We start from the raw sequence: 7854 nt of genomic DNA on the forward strand, positions 1-7854 counted from the left end.
TTCAAAAATTTCTTGAAAATCTTTTACGTACATGTTTCATTCATTATGCCTAGGTTTAAAAACAAAAATTTGTGATATGAACCTCAAGCCACGCTTGCTGATGTGTATAAGACCTTCTTTCAGATGAAAAGAACTACAATTTTTTACAACATTGCTGAAGAATGCAAGAGTGTCTTTTGAAAACAAAGGCTAAAGTTGCAAATTACATACCCTCTTTTACTAGGCCTTCAAAAAAATTCTCGCGACCATTGGATAGAATTATTCGTGGGAGGGGGGGGGGGGCACCAATTTTCGAGAAATATAGGAAAAATATTTTTTCTTGGGTTTGTGCATAAGTAATGCAAAAGATCAAAAGCAGCTTACGCCCATAAATGGCGTTAATTTCTTTTGAAAAATGCTCCTTTTTTCAAGGACATGCTTTTTTATAGTACTTGGAATGAGCCCTTGTTGTCCGATATAGGAAACTCTCATCCAAACCTTTCTTAGTAGTTCTAACCTTACAGGCTGTTATAAATGGAGGAAGTTAGTACATTATGCGATGAATGGCTCTTCAGGAATTGTGTCACTTTATCTAAATGGATGCAAAATGTTTTGCTTTAATAATTAAAGAACACATACACCCAACCATCTTTACCCGCATCCACCATCAGTTTTCTCTGCAAATTTGCACGCATCTCGAGTCTGTATTTTTAAAAACGTTGAAGATGTGAATTTCTTCTCTCATTCTTTTCTGTTTCCACCAAAGCAAGAAGTAAGAGATCTTTAAGCTCTCTTTGTAGGCAATGAAATATTTTTCTTGTATATAAACAGTCAATTAAAATTAAACAGAGCAATAGAGAGCTCTGTATTTGCCTTATGACTGAGTTGCTATATGGGTGAATCTTGTTTTTTGCTTTAATTGAATGGAAGTTCTTTAAACTTACCAATTCAGCTATGTGGAGTTTTAGAGTATTTGGTTGCTTTTCTGTTTTTCTTGTAATTATTTGTATGTGAAAGCCAAGAGCTTCAAGCTGAATCAAGTGACATTATACAATTTCACCTTGGTTCATTCTAAAATAAGACATCTCCTTCCCCTTTAACTACTATCAGCTTAGTAGCACTATTCACAGTCATAAAACTCGTCAGGCAGCTAGAGGTGACATTTTTCAATTTGCAAAAAATACATTTTTCTATGGTCTCAGGTCTATAAGGTATCTTGGTGCTAAACTTTGGAATGGCAAACCCATTTTTGTTAAAATGTCAGTTTCGTTAAATATTTTCAAGTCAAAATTGAAAGAATTACTTGTAAATGGTTATGGTCCTTAATTCCACATCTAATTGAAGAAACACTCTTTAATTATCTCTCTCTTTTGAGACATTTTATGGTCTTGTGTTCTTCTTTTATAAAATAAATTTGTCTGTTTTTCTAGTTTTTAGATGGAGGGGGGGGGGGGCCTCCCTCTCGATAAGGTTAACTAATAGAGAGCTCCTTCCTAGACAATTATACCTAAATACATATGAGCATGGTTTTCGGGAGTGGTCTTGTTGATTGCTTCTGAAACCCAAGCTCATTCCATGTTCTGTGCAGTATTATGCTTTTTTTCTTCACTTTCTTCTGTGTCTGGCGTGGATGTATTTTGTAGTTGTCTGTATTAGTTGATTGTCATGTATTTCGATTGCTTTAGTTAATTTAGGTAATTCACCTGCATATATTTGCATTATGTATTTAGTTATAATTGTCAATAGAAACTGAAACTTCACAAGGAAAAGACTTTGAACAAATTTCTAAATATAACAATCAAAGCATATTCAAAAGAAAACGTCAAACAAATCTTACATTTTTAACAGATCATTAAAAGAACTGATGAGCGAAATTTATGCCACTTTTTCTTCCAGTTAAACCAGCTAAACCATTTTACTCTATTAACAAATTAATCTTGAGGATCAAGGAAGTTTTGTTAAATCATTCATGAATCTGTAGATAAAGAACTCTATTGATTAAATTTTTTCCAATATTTCGTTCAGTTTTAGGACGATCTGATGACATTGTCAATTTCTAGCTTCAATGTGCTTATACAAAGGGCTCTTATTAGAAAACAAGTTTCCTTGCGGTAATTGTGGAGATGATAATTCCAATCTGATGGAAACATGAAGTACTAGAAGCTTCCATAGAGAGGTTCAACCTCAGATATTGATTATACTGCAGATCATAACCACGTGTAAATCGCTAATAATGAGTCAGAAATAGAAGGGTTTCGAAAGTATTCTAACTTGATCACATGTGCACCACATTAATGTTGAATTTTAACTGGAATGAAGAACCTTGAAACAAAATGGGGTCTCCTTAAAAAGTGATGAAATACAGAATTCTCTGTGTTCAAGGCGAATAAAGAAGGGAGAAGAGAGGACAGCGCCTCCCTTCATTTTAGGAAACTTTTAACAAAAGGGGCTGCTTCCGAGCCTGCATCCTTTGTTTGCCCTCTCTTCCCATTCACTCTTGGCCTATAAAGATTAGCTCAGCAAAAGCAACAATTTAAATTTTTACCCAACGGAAGGGCAAGCCACCTCAAATAAAAAACCTCTTCAAATTCGCAGCACTTTTAAGAAGTCCTTGTCATGTCATGTATAGCAAAATAAAACAGCAAAGAAACTGTTCGCTTCCTATTTAAATATAGATATTTCAACATTTTCATAGAGCAAGCAATTCAAAAGGTTTGCACGGTTCTAAAATTAATGAGTGAGTCTTGTCACTGTAAATCTTTGGAGAGAAATTCTCTAAATGCCGAGCTTGTCTTAAGGAAACATTATACCATGCATTATTAGTTGGATCCTTTATTTACAAAGCTCATTTTGATTTGGTTTTATTTTGATTTAATTAAAACATTCCGCTACAATAAAAAACTAGTTATACAAGTTATAAATAAATCAATGACATAGCACATCTAAAACAACAGCAGCAACAACAATAATATTATTTTAAAGATAAATCGTAGTGAGTAGTGAGGGATCGTATGTTATACAACGTGATACAAAACTGTGATTGGTAAAGCTCCGTTGTGATTTTTTGTGGCTCTACTTCAAATATTTTTTTCGCACACCCCTTATGTTTCAGCGGTCTATATATTCATCAATAAAAGTGTCTCGTTGAATTCAATTACTTTAAAAAGATATTTTGCAAAGTTTAGTAACTTTAAAAATGTTTCTTGAAGATAATTTTTGAATATTTTTTAATAAAATTTAGAAGATGTAGTTCTTACTTCAACTGGTAAATTGTTCCAAAACTTTGCCCCTATATGTAAAGTTGAGTTCAAGTCATACTGTAAAGTAATTGATTCAAATACTAGTTTAGGTTCTTAGCTTTGGTTGTTTTATAAACCACATAAAACTACTCGTGCAAATTGACGCTCCCAAGAACTGACATGGAACAAAAAGGGTGATATCAAAGCAGACTAGAGATTCAAATCTCTGTATTTGTCAATCAGTTTGTCTATTAAATGAAAAATCTATGTAAAACATTTATGGTTACATATTTAGAAAAGAAGGATTTTCAACAAGTGCTTAAGGTGCACAACAGTGAACTTATTAAATATGTAAAAGAATATTTGCTAAAATAAGAAATTAACAGCGAGGATGCATCAAATTTAGCGAAGAGTGAGTGAGAAGATGTTTGATAATACTGAGGTACATAAAAATAGAGCACTGATAACAACAAAATTATGAGAATACACGCTGCAGATATTAAATGCAGTACCGTTGCTCTTGGACAATTGAAAACTTTTTCTTTAATGTTATATAACGCTTCATTCGCGGAATACGTGTAACACTCTACTCTCTCCTTTTGTTTCTGTTGCACACTACTGCACTTTTATGTTTCCATACAAGGTTGATCTCTGCATCTTATCTTTGGTCGTCCTCTGGTACGCCTCCCCTCTACACAGCCTTCATATATCGCTGTATCTGGGAGATTGCTTCTTTTCATAAGTCCAAACCACTTTTGATTACACTATTTCACCTCATTTTATATTAGATATAGTTCAGTGATTTGTCGCAACTTTGATAATTGATATTTTCCCTTGACGTGTGTGGTTTGTCATTCATCTCATGATGTTGTTTTGATACACTACCAACTTGCTGGGTAGTTTATTCTCCGCCCACGTGATGATTTCGCTAGTTCCTTTGATTTTTCTTGCTTTTCTATGAACTCCAAATATTCTTTTGTCAAAAAGATGCAAAATTTCCGTACCACCTTTCAGCAGTTGCCAGTTGCCTGTATGTTTATACCAAAGAATTGCATGACTAACAACATATCTCGTTTTTTCATAAAGTGTGCTTTCCATTCTAGGGCGGGCGATGTTCCCTGAAACAAAACAAGATGATCAATGTGAAGAATATCAGGATACTTTAAGAATATCTTCAGATTCAAAACAAATATTTTTGAAGAGCATGGAGGCTAGACAAAATATATAATATTCTTATAAAAAATAAGGGCACAACGAACATCCCTGTGAAGCGAAAGAAATATTTTGTCTTTTCAACCAGCAAAAACTCATATTTAGCTGCTTTTAATGCAGTTGGTGTATAATTTTGCAAGCCCAAAACAAAGAAAGTGGATATTATTTCACAATACGTGGATGATTCTGTTTTGCTAATGGTCTTGCATATCCGGTTAATTTCATTTGCTTGTGAATTAATTCTCCTTCCAAGGATCCTCTTAATGCCGAAGGTAATTTTCATTTGCGTTTCCAAATGTATATTCATCGATGCAGCTGCTAAAATTTTGGCGTGGGTTATCAGATCTTCGATTTTCTGTTGGGTTGATTGCTAAAATCGAAGGATTTTTCTACATATGTTTCAGTTTTAGTGTTTTTTAAATGACGCCCTAATGGCTTGTGAACGTTTTGATAATCTGATTATTGTCGCATGGTATAATTAAAAAATCAAAAATTGGGTGTGCTCTCAAGATGTTGTGTGATCGAACAATGTTCTCTAATTAACATAGTTATGACTGTAAGAATTTTGTGACTTTCTTGAAGGCAAGACAGCTATGTCAAGGTCAAACGAACTCTTGATCAGCTGTATCAATGCACGTGCGTGATTCTTCTCTCCCACTCAATGTTTATGAATAGATAGTGAACTGAGAAATAATGAGTGAATGATAACAATATTTAATTAGAAATTTCTACTTCAAACTTTTGTGGTCGATTTTCAACATGGCCTTGATATTCTGATGATTAATATTAGCGTATTAGAGGGCTTAAACTTCGAGATGTGACCTCAGTGCGCCTGTATAAGATAGCCTCAAGTAAATTGCAATGCTGTTTGCTCGCAAGAAGCCTGAAAATAAAAGCTAATTGGAAGTTAAACTTTTTTGACAATAGGATGGTAATGAGCTTAAATTTAATACTGATAAAATGTTTTTCCCTATCTGCGGTCTGTAATCCCAGGGATCCCGACCATAGTTTTGTGCCTTATATTTTTCTGTTTCTAAAAAATGATCGTTATAAAAAATATAGGATTGTCAGTACGAAAGTTGTCAAATGTAACGAAAATTTCTGTTAATCGATCTTACCAAAGTGGTTGCATAGACAGAGGCAAACACGCTAGAATAGTACGGTTTTAAGTTGCAACTTCGTGTTTCACTCCTAATGCAATCATCAAGAAGCTATTACTTCTACTTATTACTTTCCCATTCACCATGATCCTGAATAACACTTTTTTCTGATTCTTTTTACACGTCACTGGATTCATTCATTTCTCTGCCTGTTCCTTGCAAAATCTTTTGAGTAAAACCATTTTTTAAAAACCCTAAGAAAAACAAGGAAAATCATTACTTTCAAGCAGGAATCGGCTAAAGCAAGGTTCATTAATTCACGGTGTTAAATGAAAGTGAGCTATTTCTTTTCTCTGTTTACGTTGTGTTCTGTATGAATGTTTGAAAACAGGTAGAAAATAGCAGGTGCCAGAGTAGACACGAACAATTGATATAGTGATAGAGACACTTGTGGGACCAGAGGCTTTTTCCGAAATCACTCCTGGTTCCTATTGTGTTTCAGGGAAGTCGAAGAAGTACTCACCTTATCTTTCACCCAAACCAGGTCTTTATCAAGCTCAACTGAGCCCTTTTTATACACAGGTTGTTTACTGTTTGCTTGGTACTTGTTTACGAATAAATCTATTCCCATATGTACATGAGACTGTTTACAACGTTTTTATAATGTTTATTACATTAACACAGCAATCCTATGCGAAAATGAAATGAAAAATTATTTTTCAAGACAATGTGATGTATGAAGCAATATCTCAAAAAGGACATTGGTTTCAATTCCTAGTTTACTGAGCAATCATTACAAGAATTCAAGAATGAACTTTTTTATTGGAAATCAAATTTAATCTACAGTCAAATTGCTTGTTTTCTAACAGCTGAAACTATGTAGATAGAAATTTGAAGTTGATCAGTTTTTAACTCGAAAAAGATATAACAATATTGTTGTTGAAGGAAAAACATAATCTTTAGGAAAACATGAAAGTCAATGAAGATTTTACGAGGCTTCTTTTTGACATCAAATACCGTAATCTCTCTTTTAAGCCTCCCTCTCAAATAAGCCCTCTCTCTTATTAGTCCCCCTTTTCAGAAAAACTCGATAAGCTTCCCCCTCTAAATTTGCCCCCTCCCAAATTTTCACTGATGCCAACTTAAGTAAACTTGAAAAGAAACGGAGATTTTCATCTCATCGAATCAAAATTTAAAGCATGTTTAAGTCTCAACGGATCTGAAGACAAAGATGTGATGTGCCTTAAGCACGGGCCATGTGAGAGCCTTTTACCAAAATTAAAGACCGTTAGCACTAAGAGGGAGGAAGTCGAGCCATTCGAATGCTCGATTTCAGAAGACAACATGACGCAAGAAGATGTTTAAGAATTAATAATTTATGACGATGTCGATGACAACATTATCAATGTAAAAGCCTGATTTGATGGTTTTTTATTTCACAATAACAAAAAATTGATGGTTTTTTACCAAGTCCTCTTTTACCTGCTGAAAATAAAAAGCCCCTGGGGTCTTTAAAGAGAATTTACTGTATTCATAAAGAGAAAGCAAAAATGAGGGTGGGAAGTTTTCGAAGAACGAAGGGTGCGTTTGTAACGAGGCGTCACCAAGCGAAAGAAGACAACGAGACCCGCACTATTCGTACCCACAGTATTCTTGCCTCAGATACATAAAGTCCAGCCAAGGGAAAAACAAGACTATGAAATAACACACCTGACAGTAGCATTTAATCTCCAAACCCTCATAAGGCCAAAAAATCTTCTAGTGCACATAGACTTGAAGTACAGGCACAGGAAAATTGCCAGAAAGCATGTAACCAGAGGCCATCGTGATTTGCTCACAAAACAATAAAAGGGATTTAACAAATGACGTATCTTATCATATTTGCTTTGCAAGGAAATTTTTGGGACTCTTCTAAACAAAAAATACCTACTTTTCTCCTGATTGAGTCTAGAACGCCAAACACTTACGAAAAAATTTGATGAAAATTGACATAAAAATTCTTTATGAAGAATATTTATCGTTCTTTTAGCAAGTCGTTTCTTCGTTGTTCAAAACTTCGTTGTTTTGGAAAGCAACGACATGGTACTTTTCGGTGTCACATTTGCTGCGCAAAATCGGAATGGATACGCGAAATTTTGTTAAAATTTGAATAATTCTAATACAGAATTGGAATCTTCAAATTCTAAGAATTTCGACTCTTACTTTCAAACCAGAAGTATACACACTCTTGTCTTAAGTATCTGCACGCCCACTGGAGCGACCGGTTATTTTTGACACCGAACAACAATCTAATCTACTTGTATCCCTGTAACAAATTTATTGAC

Source organism: Rhopilema esculentum, chromosome 12 (genome assembly GCF_057945365.1).
Source record: "Rhopilema esculentum isolate cy_ngs chromosome 12, ASM5794536v1, whole genome shotgun sequence".
In the NCBI taxonomy this organism is placed as follows: Eukaryota; Metazoa; Cnidaria; class Scyphozoa; order Rhizostomeae; family Rhizostomatidae; genus Rhopilema; species Rhopilema esculentum.